Source organism: Protopterus annectens, chromosome 14.part0 (assembly GCF_019279795.1).
Source record: "Protopterus annectens isolate FY-2018-M chromosome 14.part0, PAN1.0, whole genome shotgun sequence".
Classification (NCBI taxonomy): domain Eukaryota; kingdom Metazoa; phylum Chordata; order Ceratodontiformes; family Protopteridae; genus Protopterus; species Protopterus annectens.
The window spans coordinates 475,884,787-475,902,183 of NC_056748.1; the positions used below are offsets into that span (position 1 = coordinate 475,884,787).

Sequence of the window (17,397 nt, forward strand, 5' to 3'; positions counted from 1 at the left end):
ATGCCCATGTATCCTTTGTAATATAATGCCAGTTTTTTGAGAATAAAGCCAGCTTTCCACCCAAGGGTGCTTCCAGTTGATCCCTGGTAGGCGGAATCAGAGTCAAGTCATTGAGTCTGTCCTGTAGTAGTGGTTGTTGTTGTAGCTGTTGCACTACTCCTCTGGTTGGCAGGCTGCCACTGACGGCCTCTGTAGGAGCCCTTCGATTGACCTCTGCCTCTAGAGCGCCTGATCCTGCCTCTCTGGGCTCTGTCCGGGTCTGGAAAGGACCAATTCTTTGTAGGCCAGTTTCTGCTGAATCTCGGTGGTTGACCTTGCAGGAAATCTTTAACTGTTTGCACAGATTTTGCTTTTTCTTCAACCTTTTTTAGAATCTTCCGAGCAGGGGAGCCAAATAAATTTTGTTTCTCCATTGGAGCATCGAGGAGTTTAGCTTTGACATGGTCTGGCAAAGATTGCTCCTTCAGCCAGGCATGCCTACGAATAACTGCCCCAGTCATAGCTGATCTAAATGAAGCCTCCAGTGCATCATAGCCACATTTTAAGAAATGATTACTAACCTGTTGTGAGTTATGTACCAAATCCTGAAGGGATTTACGGTGTAGGGGTTCAGGAGAAGAAAGTTTCTTATTCAGTTCATCTAACAAATACTCTTGGTACTGTATCATATGGAATTGACAGTTTAATGCCCTGACAGAAAGAGTTGCAGATGTATACACCTTCTTACCCCATCTCTCTAGACTCTCTTTCAGAGGGTAGGGGATTTTTGGCAGTAGCGGCTGCAACCCCTTTAGGGCCCTGAGAAATAGTTTCTGGGTCTGCAAAATGGGCTTTATACAGATGGAAATGAGAATCCGGGACCCTGTAGTATCTGTCAGGTTTGGCAGGGGCCGGAGGAAGAGTATCAGGGGCTGTACTGACATCATCAATTACATTTAGAACAGGAGGTATAGCTAAGGGCCTATGCTGAGGCAAATGCAAAAAGGTCCGTAATCTCTTTCTAGAATCAGAGAAATCCTGACCTTGCCATTGAAAGTGCTCTCTCATGGAGTGTAAAGTCTCCCCAAAGGAAAACTCTTCAGGAGGGGAGGCCGAAGGGATAGATTCCTCTGCATCTGAATCCTCATAAGGCGAGTAAGCCCCTTCCTGGTGGTATGACAACTCAGATCCATCTGTGGAATCATCTGAGGAGTGGGGTTCAGAGGGGTCAGTCCTGGGCCTTTTGTCTGGAGGAAGATGAGAGGCCCTGTCTGGGTGAGGTTGTGAACCCCTAATTAAGGAGATAAGGTCCTCAGCCAGGCTGCGGATCTGTGAACTAGAGGAAGGCCTCTGGGGTGTAGATTTGGCAGGCAAAGCTTTTGAAAGTTTGGCAGCTTTAGCCCTAGAAAAGGCCTTAATGGACGTAGAAGCTGGTGGCCTAGCAGCCCCACGTGCAGGGGTAGAAATGTCCAAAGGTATGGTGTCGGACAAATCCTGAACACTAGCTTCGCTAGGTAGTTCTGAAGCCGACTCAGCCGGGGCCTCTCGGGCCTCGGTGGTCGGAAGTATGGTTTTGGAAGAAGGAATCGCCGAGGACTCTGTTTCGGCCGAAACCGAGACACTCGCGGTAGGCCTAGCCGTGGTTTCAGCCGAAACCACGGGCCGCGAGTGTCGGTCCTTTTCCTTGCGTTTTTTGACCATATGCGAAGTCGGAGTCTCCGACGGCATTTTATAAGCAAAAGCGGCTCCAAAAAATTCCTCTGCAAAATCCGACCGACGTCTAAGAGTTCGTCGGTTGAAGGAGGCACAGGCTAAACAGGCCGATACGTCGTGGTCTGGGCCTAAGCAAGGAAGGCAGTAAGAATGGAAATCCTTATGAGGTATTTGTTTCCCACAAGTTAAACAATTATTTACTTTGTCTGACATCGGCTGAGGCAAGAAAGAGTCCCCAAAGGGGTACTTAGCTTTTTTCGAAGTCTTTGGTAGCTGAAATCTCTGGATCTGACCGACCGGCACTTGCGAACAGCTACTGCTTCGGGCACCGCGCGGCAAGAAAGACGGAGGAAAATGGCGTCGGGCTGATGCTTTTATACCCCAGACGCTCTGACGTCGGGGAAAGTGCGACATCAGCCGAGGCCAGACCCAGACTTTGGAATCCGGCCGACCGAAGGGCTGCCTGAGGCAGGACAACCCATATGTTATGACTGCAGATGCATCCTTGAAGGACATCTACTGAATATCTACTGAAAACGGATCCAGATTTCTTCAAAGACACCAGATGGTGTCAGAAAAATATGTATTAGTAATATGCTTAGTGCATTCAAGGTTTAAAATGGGTTAATACATTTATTCTATTTCACACTGCATAAATCTGCACGAGCTGCTGAGACATTCCAATCCTGTTATGTCATAAAAATATGTACAGCTATGATCTGCTTATGCTTTGGAAATTAACAGGAAAGCATTTGATTTCTGCTAATGTCATGAAAATAATAATAGATGTTACTAATGCCATGAAACTTAAACAAAGAGTTATTGATTTTCTGCTTATGCTATGAGAAAATACACAGCTGCAGAAGCCATTGATAATGAAAACAAAGGCGGTTTGAAAATACAAAATGTAATCAGCATTTACTTGTACCTAAGCTAGAAATGCACCTTGAAATGTAACACATATATATTAGAACTGCACAATTGAAGAATAGAAAGTTTGTAGTAGGCTAAAAATAAGCCCCCAAGGCTAGGTTGTTTTTCTCAAATGTTTTTCATAAATCCAGTCATGTCAGCAGGAAATCCAAGTAACATTTTCTATGTAACACATAGTGAGTTTCAAATCTGAACATGTCAGCAGGAAATCTAGGTAACATTTTCTATAGAACAATACAGAAAGCTGTGTCTAACTACGTCAACCATAGAACTGTATAAAAGAAGCATACTACTCACTAGTAATTTGGACAAAATCCTGTATCCACATGTTTTGTCTCCTTGCTGCCAAGTAATAAAAGGTGCCATACCTGAACCTCACGTGAATTGGTCTTTGAAGTTTTTTCCTTTGACAGATGGAAAAGCTCATCCATTTGGACAAGTAAGATGTTCTAGTACTGGGTTTCCTGGCCTCCTGCAGAACCCTAAGCATGTCCTGTGAAAAAAGGCACCTGAAAGGAATCGAAAGGCAATCACCCACAGGGTCAACTGTAAGGTTGACAAATGTGGATGAAACAGAAATCCCCCCTGCCACGTGTGAGCAGGTCCACTGTGTGAGGTAACTTGTGATGACCGTCCTTGGCTAAATGTAGAAGACAGAACCAATGCTGTCTTGGCCAAAAGGGAGTCACCAGCAAGATTTTTAGTTTGTCCTGCTGAATCTTCAGCAGAACTTTCTGAATGACAGGGAAGGGAGGGGTGCATAAAGAAACATTCCCTTCAATGAGAAGGATAGGGCGTCCACCTTCCAAGCCAGAGGATGTGGTAGTATGGCACAAAATAGAGGTAGCTGTCTGTTCAGAGGGGAAGCAAACAGATCCAAAAGAGGGGTACCCCACCGGTGAACCAAGTCAAGAGACACATCCCTGTGAAGCATTCATTCATGGGATTCAGTCATGGACCTGCTGAAGGTGTCTGCCACAATGTTTTGAAAGGATGGAATGTAAACCACAAGAAGAGTCACCTTGTACTGAATTGCCAAATCCCATGGCATGACAGCTACCCGGCAAAGATAAGATTTTGCCCCCCCCGCTTGTTTATATACCAGAGAACAGTGATGTTGTCTGTAAACATTTTCAGATGGCCTGGCAAATGGCAGCAAATGTTGCCTCCCATCCTGTATCTGAGGCATCTGTGAACAGATGTTGATATGTCTGGGGCAGAAGAAGAGGAAGGCCAGGATTCAGAGTAAGCTGTTGAATCCACCAAAGAAGCTCTGTTTTTAGGCAGGGTAGGAGAGGAATCACAGACTATAGAGGGTGAGCATGCTGTGTCCAAATTGACTTTAGGCATCACCGAAATTTTCTCATGTGGAGTTTTGCAAAAGACAGCATGGGAATTGTGGAAGTCATGTACCCAAGAAGTCTTAGAAACTTCCTGGCTGTAACTGAGGGGAGAGGCAGAAGGTTTTCCAGAAAGGCAGAGAGGGACTGATCTTTGTCCGCAGGAAGAAAAATCATCATAAGGTTTGTCCTGAACCTGCACCCTAGGAAGATGTGATCCTGTGATGGGTGTCAGAAAGGATTTCTTGAAATTTATGGTGAACCCTAGATTTTGAAGAAGATGAATGGTCAACTGCAGGTTTTGAGACAACTGTTCTGACAGAGGAGCCAAGAAAAGAAGATCACCCAGGTATGGATATACCTGGATACCCTTGACTCTCAAGAAGACAATCACAAGGGCCAAGCACTTTGTGAATACCCTTGGGGCAGTGGAATGACCAAGAGGCATGGCAGAGAACTGAAAGTGCAAAGAACCCACAGAGAAACGTAGAAATTTCCTGTACAGAAGATGGATGGGAATGGGTAGAGATAAGCATCTTTGATGTCTAAAGATGCCATGCAAGTCTGAGGAGAAATCAGAGGAAACAGAGTTTGTAAAGACTTCATGTGGAAAGATGGCATTTCTAGAAAGGTGTTTAACTGGGAAAGATCTAGAATTGGTCTCCAAGGACCATCCTTTCTGGGAACCAGAAACATACTTGAGTAAAACCCTCTGCCTCTCTGATCCGTAGGCACATGCTGAATTGTACCTTGAGAAAGTAACTGAGTTAGAACCTCTGGAAACAAATTCAGGTGACTTGAAAGGGGCTGTGGAACTCCTACGAAAGGAGGGAGAATTTTCCAAAGTCATGAAGAATCCTTGGTGGATAATAGACAAAACCCAGGAATCTTGAGTGATCATTGCCCAATCTGACAGACAAACAGAGCGGCAAGACCTGGAAGAGACTGCTGGTATTCAGAGAGAGCTGGGCCTGGCTTGAAAGGGCTGCTGAGTGGAAGGAGCAGAAGCAGTAGATTTAGATTGTTAGGAGGCCTCCACAGACTTTCTAGGCCTGGAAGCAGAAGCAGAGGCATTAGACGAGCAAACTGGTCTCCTAACAAAACATGTCTTAGTAAGAAAATTCCTATGGAACTTGGGAAAAGGAGAAACAAACAGGTGTTTCAAATCTTGGAAGTTCCTTCCCTTTCTCTTGCAAATATTTAAATAAGTCTGCAGCTGCAAAACCAAAAAGATCTGAGTTATCTAAAGAAGCAACTAACAATTTTGCTTTAATGTTGTCAACCAGGAGTGTCTCCTAATAGAGAAAGTACAGTTGTGCACACTTACCATAAATGTAGATGCTCGAGTGTATTCACTATTGCAGTCATCACACTTGGGTTATCCTGCCAGGGGTAGCCCTCAGTCAGCCCGAATACCAGAGGCTTAGTATTTCTGCATTGGTTGCTGTCGCTTCAGTACGGATATCAGGTCATCAGAGTTATAAAAACAGGCAGCCAACGCCATTACATCAGTTTTTCTTGCCCCAAATGTCACCAGTCCCCTAAGAGGGAGCTAAGTTATGATGGAAAAACACCACCAGTAAAAAGTAAATACCAATAGCCCTGTAAGGAGTGTGGAAGAGAGAGAGAGAGAGAGAGATACAAGGGGGCTGGAGGGTGGGAAACCAGGACTGCAACAGTGAATACATGCGAACATCTACATTTACGGTAAGTGTACACAAAGTACAGTTGTGTAGACTTACCATGGATGTAGATGTTAGAGTGCATTCACCGTTACAGTCATTACATTTGGGTAATCTGCTGGCAGGTTGCCCTCAGGTGACCTGAATTCCAAAGTCTTGGGTCCTGCGTCGGTTGCTGTCTTCTCTTCCATGACGTCAGGTTGTCAGAGGTATAAAACATGCAGCTGACGCCATTTTCTTTAGTTTTTCTTGCCCCTGATGTCAGGTGCCCCCAAAAAGGTAGATATATATATATATATATATATATACATATATATATTCATGCATCAATATAAAACTTTACTTTCATCTACAAGCAAATACACAACATAGGTTGTAGAAGATAGAGAAAGAAAGATAAACTTCAGAATGACAGGGGGATGGCGGGAGGGTAACCTGGACTGCAACAGTGAATACACTTGAACATCTACATCTATGGTAAGTGTACACAAAGTACAGTTTTGTACCTACCATAAATGTAGATGTCCGATAGATATGCAACTGCAGTCATAACATATGGGTTGTCCTGCCTCAGGCAGCCCTCGGTCGGCCGGATTCCAAAGTCTGGGTCCGACGTCGGCTGATGTCGCATTTCTCTCCGACATCAGAGCGGCTGGAGTACATAAGCATCAGCCGATGCCATCTTCTTCAGTGTTTCTTGCCCCAGATGCCAGGTGCCCTCCAAGGAAAGCTGTAATCAAATTGGAAGACAAAAGCAGGTTTCCAGACAAATAAATAAGCAATAAACAGATACACCATAACAGATATCCCCAGCTAAGGATAACAGGGAGAGGAGTGGACCCAAGGCATAGAGGGGAAGGAGGGAGGGAAAACCCGACTGCAGTTGCATATCTATCGGACATCTACATTTATGGTAGGTACAAAACTGTATTATGTCCTTCAAGAATGCAACTGCAGTCATAACATATGGGTTGAATACCATAGCTTAGCTGGGGGAGGTGGAATGCTCTAAGAAAAGGATGGTGTAGCTATCAATCCCTGCAGGACTGCCGAAGCAAAGCCTGCTCTGGATCTGGAATATAAAGGGAGGTTGTAGTGTTTGGAAAAATGTATGCATGGAGCTCCATGTAGCAGCTTCTAGAATGTCTTTTGTAGGCACCCCTCTTAAAAAGGCTGTAGAGGTGGCTGTAACTCTGGTGGAGTGTGGTCTGACATTGGCTGGCACACTCTTTCCATGGAAGGAATAACAGAATCTGATGCAATGTCCAATCCATTTTGAAATTGTCTGTTTGGAAATTGCTTTTCCTTGTACTCCTGGGGCGTAAGCTACAAAAAGCTGATCAGACTTCCTACTGGTCTTGGTTCTGTCCAGGTAGTAGCGAAGTTGTCTGTGAATGTCCAAGGTATGCAACAGTCTTTCCCCTTTGTTCTCAGGATTGGGAAAGAAAGTAGGCAGGTGAATTGCTTGATTTAAAGAAACCCTAGATACCACTTTTGGCAGAAAGGTAGGGTTGTTTCGTATGGCGACCCTGTCTCTGTGAAAGGTTATGAACGGTGGTATTGCCATTAGGGCCTGTAATTCCGAAACCTTTCTTGCTGAGGTAATTGCCAACAGGAAAGCTGTCTTCCATGAGAGAAATTGTAAGTCCACAGAAGCTGCTGGCTCAAAGGGAGGTAGAGTCAGTTTTCTAGGACAAAGTTGAGGTCCCAAGCTGGTACTGGTGCCTTTCTTGGGGCTTTATATTCTTGATTCCACTAAGGAATTGCCTTAACAAAGGATGTGAAAACACAGGTGGATCAGTGTTGTATCTAGCTGAAATAGCTGAAGCATGTATTTTTATGGAAGAATATGAGTCCATTATGTAGCATATCTGCCAAATATTCCAGAATGAGTGGAATGTTCAATAATGATGCATCATGACCCTTGCTGGTATTCCAAATGCTGAATCTCTTCCATTTGGCTGAGTAAACCTTTCTGGTGGATGGTCTCCGGGCTTCTGTTAGTATCCGCTGAACTTCCTTGGAGAGAGATAGATTGAGGTTATTCATGGGATCTCCCAAGCTGTTAGCTGTAGCGTCTGAATGTTGGGATGAACTGTCTTGAAGTTGTGTTGAGTCAAAAGTTGGGGCCATTGGGGAAGGCCCCACTTTTTGTTGTGACATATGCTCCGTAGTAGTGGGTACCAGTGTTGTCTTGGCCAGTCTGGAGCTATTAGGATCCCCTTGGGCTGCTCTGCTTTGATCTTTAGTAATACTGTGGTCATCAGTGGCAGAGGTGGGAATGCATAGATTTTTAGGAAGTTCCAGTTGAATGAGAGAGCATCTATTTTCCATGCTTGTGGATGATATGTCCTTGAACAAAACTTCTGTAGATGATGATTGAGGTGGGAGGCAAATAGGTCTACTTCTGGCCTGCCCCATGTCGAGCTGAGTCGTATGAAGATTTCTGGATATAACCTCCATTCGTGGGGGTCTAGGAAATTCCTGCTTAGACTGTCTGCCAGCACATTGTCTTTGCCTGGAACAAACTGGGATTGTAACTGTATGTTTAGGCTCAGTGATTTTTCCCAAAGATTCATTGTCAGTCTGCAAAGGGGGTAAGAATGGGTGCCCCCCTGCTTGTTTATGTACCACATCACAGTGGTGTTGTCTGTCCAAATTAGCAGGTGGCCTTGTTGAAGTTGTTGTCCAAAGGCCTCGATGGCATGCATTACTGCCAGCATTTCTTTTTGGTTGATATGCAGATGTGTTTCCTTTGGAGACCATTGTCCTTGAATACATCTGTCCTCCATGTGCGCCCCCCATCCAAGGTCTGAGGCGTCTGTGGTCATGGTCTGTGTTATCTGAGGTTTTTTGAATGACATACCTGTGTTTGACTGGCTTACCGAGGCCCACCATAGAAATTCCTTTTGAAGGCATGGAATGGGCGGTATGGTTGCCTCTAGGTTGTTGCTGTGTTGAGACCATAAGCTTTTTAGGTACCATTGAAGCTTTCTCATGTGTAGTCTTGCTAGTGGAACCAGGAGAATGCAGGATGCCATGTAACCCAGGGCCTGTAGGAATCTCCTTGCAGTCATCTGGGTGAGCTTTGCTAAACCTTTGAAGTAACGAGTTAACTTCTTTTGCTTGTCTTCTGTCAGGTAAGCCATTTGAGAGGCTGTGTCTAGTTTGGCTCCTAAGAAGGTTATTTGCTGGGATGGCTGAAGTCTTGACTTTTGGAAGTTGACTGTGTATCCCAGAGCCTGTAGCAATTGTATGACATAATTCAAGTTTTTTGTCAAAATCAGTTTGTCGTCCGCTTGTATGAGGCAGTCGTCCAGGTACGGGTAAATTTGAATCCCCTGGAGCCTGCAATGAGCAATTACTGAAGCCAGGCATTTCGTGAATACTCTGGGCACAGTAGATAAGCCAAATGGCAATGCTGAGAATTGATAATGCTCTGGCCCTGCAAGAAATCTGAGGTATCTTCTGCAGCTGTGTCTGATAGGGACATGCAGGTATGCCTCCTTGAGGTCCAGAGTAATCAGCCAAGACCCCTTGCCCAGCATGGGAAGGAGTTGCTGTAGAGTCAGCATTTTGAACTTTGGTACTAAGAGAAAAGTGTTTAATGCGGACAAATCCAGTATTGGTCTCCACTGAGTTTCTTTTCTTGGAACAAGGAACAGTCTTGAGTAAAACCCCTGGCCTTGTTCTTGTTGTGGAACTTTTTCTATTGCTTTGATCCGAGCAAGCAGAGAAATTTGCTTGATAGCCTCTGCCCTCTGGTTTTGTGGTAGGTTTGGCATGCCTTGTTTTCTTGGCAAGGTATGAAAATGGAACCTGTAACCATGGTCTATAATGTCCAAAATCCATTTGTCCTTTGTCAGTCTGTGCCAATTGTCTGAAAACAGAGATAATTTTCCGCCCAAAGGAGCTTCTGCTTGCTCCTTGGTCAGCGGAACTAGAGGAAAGTCATTGAGATTGTCCTTGTGGGGCAGGAGAAACCCCCGTGTCACTTCTTTGGTTTGCTGGTTGCCATTGTCGTCCCCTGTAGGAACCTCTGTATTGTCCTCTTCCTCGGGCACGCCTGTTTTGCCTTTGAAATCTTTCAGGATTAGGAAAGGACCAGTTTTTAGAAGGCCAATTCCTGCTGAATCTGGGTGGCTGAAGCTGGAGGAAATCTTTGACTGTCTGAACTGACTTGGCTTTTTCCTCAATGGACTTTAGCACATCTTTAGCATTAGCACCAAAAAGCTTGTTCTTTTCCAAGGGAGCATCAAGAAGTTTTGCCTTAACATGATCTGGTAAAGGTTGTTCTTTTAACCATGCATGTCTACGAATGACCGCCCCTGTCATAGCTGCCCTACATGAAGCTTCCAATGCATCATATCCACACTGAAGAAAGTGATTGCTAACTTGCTGAGAATTATGCACAGCGTCCTGCAAAGACTTCCTATCTAAAGGTTCAGGAGAGGCCAATGTTTTCTGTAAAGCATCTAACAGGTAATCCTGATATTGAAACATATGAAAGAGACAATTGAGAGCTCTCATAGATAAAGTAGTGGAGGTGTAAACCTTCTTCCCCCATCTCTCTAATGACCTAGCTTGCCTGTTGGAAGGCAAAGGATTTTTGGAGGTGGTAGCTGAAACCCCTTTCGGTCCCTGTGAAATTGTTTCTAAATCAACAACATGGGCCCTAAAGAAATGAGAATGGGTTTCTGGGACCCTATAGTATCTGTCAGGCTTGACAGGAGCAGGAGGAAGAGTATCAGGGGTAACACTGGAGTCAGAGTATAAATCATCCAAAACATCAAGCACTGGAGGTATAGCTAAGGGTCTGTGTTGGGGCTTTTTAAGGAAGGTTCGAATGCGCTTTCTGGAATCAGAATATTCCTGGCCTTGCCACTTAAAATGTTCCCTCATGGAATGCAGCACTTCCCCAAAAGAAATATCCTCAGGAGGAGAGGCCGAGGGGATGGAGTCCTCTGCATCTGAGTCCTCATAGGTCTGGAAGGGCTCTTCCTGGCTTTCAGAGTGAACAGAGTCCTCAGAATCTTCATCTGAAGGGAGAGGGTCAGAGGGTTCAACCCTGGGCCTCTTATCAGGAGGAGGCTGGGATCCTCTCTCAGGATGGGCCTGGGAACCTCTGATCATGGAAATTAAGTCTGCGGCCATAGTCATGATTTGTGCTTCAGGAGTAGGCTGAGGTAAGGCTTTAGCAGTAAGGTGCTTGGACTTGCTGGCTGCCTTAGCACGTGTGTAGGCCTTGATAAGACATGGACATGGGAGGCCTAGCAGCTCCACGTGCAGGAGTGACCTTATCAACAGCAATGGTCTCGGGCATTTCCTCGGTTTCAGTATCCGGAGGAAAATCAATAACTGGCGGAGTGGTCTCCGGTATCGGAGGTATCGGTAATGCGGTGTCTTCGGTTCGGAGAGGTGGAATAACCGCCTCAGAGGGAACCGGGGCACTCGCGGTTAGTTTTGGCGTGGTGTCGGAAGACGCGGGCCGAGAATGTCGATCCCGGTCTTTTCGTTTCTTAGGAGTCTGCGATGTCGGTAGTTCCAACGGCATTGTATAATCGAATTTTTCGCCGAAAAAGTCTTCAGCGAACTCTGCCCGGCGCCTGAGAGTGCGCTTATTGAAGCGAGCACAGGCGGCACAGGCCGAGACGTCGTGGTCTGGGCCAAGGCAAGGGAGGCAGTAAGAGTGGAAATCCTTATGAGGTATTTGTTTACCACAAGACAAACAATTATTTACTTTTTCAGTAATTTCTGACATCGGCTGAGGCAAGAAAAAGGTCCCCAACGGGGTACTTAGCTTTTTTGATGACTTTGGTTTCGAAGAATACAGGAGCTGACCGACCGACACTTGCGAACTGCTTCTGCTTCGGGCTCCGTGCAGCAAGAAAGACTGAAGAAGATGGCGTCGGCTGATGCTTATGTACTCCAGCCGCTCTGACGTCGGAGAGAAATGCGACATCAGCCGACATCGGACCCAGACTTTGGAATCCGGCCGACCGAGGGCTGCCTGAGGCAGGACAACCCATATGTTATGACTGCAGTTGCATTCTTGAAGGACATCTGTACTATGTTCTTCATGTTTCACTGTTGCAGTCATTACATTTGGGTAGAATCCCAAAGCTATGGTTGGGAGGCTGGAGCTAAACAGAATTAGGTGCGGCTATAAGGTCCTGCAGCACTGCAGTGGCAAAGCCTGCCCTGGACTTAGAGTAGAGAGGCAAATGGTACTGCTTTGTAAAGGTGTGAACAGAACTCCAAGTTGCAGCCTCTAGAATGTCTTTGGTTGGTACTCCTCTGAGAAAAGCTGCTGAAGTAGCTGCAGCTCTGGTGGAATGAGACCTAATGCCCTTGGGCACAGGTTTACCATGGTGTAAGTAGCACAAATGGATGCAGTGGCTTATCCACTTTGAAACTGTCTGCTTTGAAATAGCCTTTCCTTCTGATCCTGCAGCATATGACACTAGTAATTGCTCAGTTTTTCTTAGAGCTTTTGTCCTGCTCAAGTAGAATCTTAGCTGTCTGTGTACATTCAAGGAATGCAAAATTCTCTCCATGAGGGCCTGTAGCTCTGAAACTCTTCTGGCTGAAGTAATTGCTAGTAGCAGAGCTGTTTTCCATGATAAGAACTTTAGATCAGCGGTAGCACCTGGTTCAAATGGAGGCAGGGTGAGCTTTTCAAACACATAATTGAGGTCCCCTGCAGGTAAGGGTGATCTTCTAGGAGGCCTTAAATTTTTGGTTCCTCTATGACACTGCTTTAGTAAAAAATGAGAAAAGATTGGTGGCTCTGTATTGTAATGAGCTGAAATGGCAGAGGCATGGATTTTGATTGATGAGTAAGACAGGCCTTCGTCAAGCATCTCAGTTAATTATAGTAATTTCTGAGGAATATTTGGTTCTGCTTTATCAGTTCCTTGTGCTTGCTTCCAAGCACAGAATCTCTTCCATTTGTCAGCATAAGATTTTCTAGTACTAGGCCTTCTGGCTGCCAAAATGACATCCATCACAGCTTTACTGAAAGGTGTTTGTATGAGTACATGATTAGCCATGCTGCCAGGTTCAGAGTCTGTAGTTGATTGTGCAGGATCTGGTTGTTTTGCTGGGACAGCAGTTGTGGTCTTTGAGGCAAGGTCCAAGCTGGGTATTGAGCCAAGTAGGATTGGGTACCAGTATTGGCAGGGCCAGTCCGAGGCAATTAATATCATCTTTGGCTTCTCTCGTCTGACTTTTAGGAGGATCTTGAGTAGAAGAGGCAGAGGAGGAAAGGCGTAAACTGATAGGTTTTTCAACTGAAGGATAGGGCGTCTACTTTCCATGCTTGTCTGTGATAAGTCCTTGTGCAGAATCTTTTCAATTGATAATTTTGAGGAGAGGCAAATAGATCTATGTCTGGGATCCCCCATTTCTCTGTTATCATGCTGAAGACTTGTGGATTTAGTTTCCACTCGTGAGGATCCATAAGGTTTCTGCTTAAATCGTCTGCCAGCGCGTTTTGTTTTCCTGGTAGGAATTGAGCTTGAAGATGTATTTGGTAGGCCAAAGCTGTGTCCCACAGTGCCATGGCTAATCTGCAAAGGGGGTACGAGTGTGTGCCCCCTTGCTTGTTTATATACCACATGACTGTGGTGTTGTCCGTTTTTATCAGTAGTTGTCCTGAATGAAGTAAGTCCTTGAAGGCTGTTAGGGCATTTTGAACAGCTAGCATCTCTTTCTGGCTGATATGCAGATACATTTGTTTTGGTACCCATAAGCCCTGAATGCACCTTCCTGCCATGTGGGCCCCCCAGGCATAATCTGATGCATCTGTTGTTAAGGTTTGGCTGGCAGGGGGTGCAGTGAAGGGCAGTCCCATGTTTTGGTGACATGCCTTTGCCCACCATAGAAACTCCTGTTGCAGGCAGGGAATGAGAGGAATCATTGTTTCGAGACGGTGTGAATGTTGACTCCATAAACCTTTTAGGTACCACTGAAGTTTCCTCATATGCAGTCTTGCATATGGAATTAGTAGGATGCAGGATGCCATGAAGCCCAGAGCTTGCAGAATTTGCCTTGCAGAAGACTGGGTTTTTGTTGCCATCAGTTTGAAGTAAGCAGTCAGTTGCCTTTGCTCGTCTGGCGTGAGGTAAGCCATCTGGGCAGTTGTATCCAAGCTTGCACCCAGGAATGTTACCTTTTGAGAGGGTACCAGTTGCGATTTCTTTTCGTTTACTGTGTACCCTAGGCATGTTAGAAGCCTTTTCACAAATGCCAGGTGTCAAAGAAGAGTGTCCTTGTTCTCTGCTTGAATGAAACAGTTGTCCAAGTAAGGATATATTTGTATACTTCTTTGTCTGCAAAATGCAATTACTGGTGCCAGGCACTTTGTAAAGACCCTGGGCGCAGTAGACAAGCAAAAGGGCAGTGCAGAGAATTGGTAATGCATTAAGCCAGCCTCGAATCTGAGGTATCTTCTGCACGACTGTCTTATTGGGACATGCAAGTATGCCTCTTTTAGGTCTAAAATCACCAGCCAAAAATATTTGCCTAGCATGGGCAGAAGCTGCTGTAAAGTCAGCATTTTTAATTTTGGAATGTCCAGGTATGTGTTCAAAATCGATAAATCCTGTATTGGCTGCCAGGCCTTGTCCTTTCTGAGTACCAAGAACAGTCTTGAGTAAAAACCTTGTCCTTTTTCCTGTTCTGGTACTGTCTGAATGGCCTCCATATTCATGAGAGACGTAACCTGTTTCTGTGCCTCTGCCCATTGATTTTTTAGCAGATCTGACCAAACATTTGCCATTGGCAGAGTGTGGAAATGGAAACTGTATCCATGTGATACGATGTTTAGTACCCACTTGTCCTGGGTTATTAACTGCCAATTTTGAGCAAAAAGTGCTAATTTTCCCCCTATGGGTGCTGCCAAAAGATAAGTGCTTGGTGTAGGCAGAGGGAAGTCATTGGGATTGCTTTCTGTAGGTTTGTGCTTTATCTCCTCCAGATTTGGAGGTGGAAGCGCCCCATTCCTTTGATCTGTATGAATCTTGCGCCTGGTATCTGGAACCCTTAGGGCATCTGGATTTGCCCCTTTGAGCGCTGTCTGACACAGGAAAGGATCAATTTTTTGTAGGCCAGTGTCTACTGAATCTTGGTGGCTGCACTTGTAAGAAATCTTTAACAGTTTGCATAGACTTATCTTTGTCTTCCATTTTCTTTAAAACCTCTTCTGCCTTAATACCAAACACAGAATTATGCTGTAAAGGTGCATCTAGCAATTTAGCTTTAACATGATCAGGCAAATTTTGTTGCTTTAACCAGTCATGCCTCCTAATCACAGATCCAGTAACTGCGGCCCTGCAGGAGGCATCTAAGGAATCAAAACCACATTGCAAAGTATGCATTCCAACCTGTTCAGCTGCATGCAATAATTCAATTCTTTATTTTCTGCACATTCTGAAATCAACATCATTTTCTGTTTCAGCAATCCCATAACATGTTGTTGGTACTTAAGCATATGAAATTGACAGTTTAAGGCCCTGATTGCCAAGGTTGCAGATGTATAAACCTTTTTTCCCCATCTGTCTAGTGCCCTTGAATCTCTGTCAGAGGGGGTAGGATTTTTTTGCTGTTGAGGCCTTAACTCCCTTTGGACCCTGTGAAATAGTTTCAGGATCAGCAGCAGGCTTTCTAAATAAAAAAAATTATGAGAGTCAGGGACCCTGTAATATCGGTCAGGCTTACTGGGAGCCGGAGGTAAGGAGTCAGGGGTCAAGCTTGACTCCGAAAAGACGTCAACCACAATGTCTAAAACAGGAGGAATGGCTAAAGGCTTGTGCTGAGGGAGAAGAAGGAAATCCCTGAGCCTCTTTTTTGATTCTGAGAAGTCTTGACTCTCCCAGTGAAAATGCTCCCTCAAAGTATGCAAGGTTTCTCCAAATGAATAATCCTCAGGAGGAGATGCAGATGGAATAGACTCCTCAGCATCAGAATCCTCATAGGGAGGTACAGATAATTCCTGATCAGAAGAGGAATCAGAAGAAATAGAAACCTGATCTGAAAATTCATAATCAGTGCCTTGCCTAGGCCTCTTATCTGGAGGGGGATGGGTACCCCCTGATCAAGGTAATAAGGTCTTTAGCCATTTTGATCATCTGTTTTTTAGGCATAGAGGACTGTGCACGTGGCTCATGCGTCAGTTTTTTAGTTTTAGAAGTTGCTTTTGTCTTTCGTTTTGGAGCTGTCGTCAGTTTGATATACAAATGTTGAGGTCTGAATACATCCTCAGAAGACGGTGCCTGCTCAGCGGCTCCGGACCCATCAGAGGGAGATGCATCCGTCAGTCCAATACCTTGAGTATCTTGTGGCATGCTAGACTCCACATAGGTGTCGGTAGAAGCATGCGACTCGAAGGTAGCGGGTATCAGGGGCTGCGATAGCGCCTCACTGAGTACCGGCGACTAGCTTAGGAGAAACTTCGTCGTCGGGTTTGGATCTCGACTGCCTTTCTCTGTCCTTTTCTTTGCGTTTTTTATGTACTCCGGTAGTCGGATTGCTATCAGATGACATTTCTGGGTAGTTAAATCTGTTTCCAAAATACTTTGATGCAAAAATATACCGATGCTTAATAGTGCGTTGGTTAAGTCTAGCACAAAACCGACAGCCAGGCACGTTGTGATCAGGGCCTAGGCAAGGAATACAGTATAAATGGAAATCCTTATGAGGTATTTGCTTCCCACAAGTAATACAATTATTATCTTTTTCCGACATTGGTGAAAAGCAAGAAAAAAGTTTCCCCAACGGGGTACTTAGCTTTAGTGAAGACTTTGGTTCTGAAACTCAAACACGAATATTTCAGTAGTCGGCCGACCGGCACTTGTGAAATGCTTCTGCTTTGAGCATCGCGCGGCAAGAAAGACTGAAGAAAATGGCGTTGGCTGCATGTTTTATACCCCTGACGACCTGACGTCAAGGAAGAGAAGACAGCAACTGACGTAGGACCCAAAACTTTGGAATTCAGGTCGACTGAGGGCAACCTGCCAGCAGATTACCCAAATGTAATGACTGCAACAGTGAAACACGAAGAAAGTACAGTTTTGTACCTACCATAAATGTAGATGTCCGATAGGAATGCATCTGCAGTCCTTACAAATGGGTTGTCCTGTCGTCAGGCAGCCCTTCGGTCGGCCGGATTCCAAAGTCTGGGTCTGGCTTCGGCTGGTGTCGCACTTCACCCGACGTCATAGCTGCAGTTCTTCGGGTATAAAGGCATCAGCCGACGCCATTTTCCTCTGTTTCTTGCCCCAGATGCCAGGTGCCCTCTTGGAAGGCTAAATTTGGATAAATTCCAATGTTTCCAAATAGTAGAGAGCAAACACAAAAAATAAGCATGTATGTACATATATACAAACAAATACACCATGAAAGATCCGCCCCCCCAGCTAGCTATAAGATGGGCAAATACCCTAGGAGTACCACAGAGGGGAAGGCGGGAGGGTAATCCTGACTGCAGATGCATTCCTATCGGACATCTACATTTATGGTAGGTACAAAACTGTACTATGCCCTTCAAGGATGCATCTGCAGTCCTTACAAATGGGTAGAATACCATAGCCAAACTGGGGGAGGAGGAAAAGAGCTAGATTATGGTGTAGTTAGGATCCCTTGCAAAACAGCAGTGGCAAAACCTGCTCGGGATCTAGAATATAAAGGTAAATTATAATGCTTGGCAAATGTATGCACGGAGGTCCAAGTAGCAGCCTCTATAATGTCCT

General features: G+C 45.2%; 1 protein-coding gene across 1 annotated transcript in view; it reads right to left on the bottom strand.

Moving 5' to 3' along the window:
- UBTD1 (ubiquitin domain containing 1) overlaps positions 1 to 17,397 on the bottom strand; it is a 316,305-nt gene that overhangs the window by 86,177 nt on the left and 212,731 nt on the right. The gene's annotated exons all lie outside the window — the stretch shown is intronic.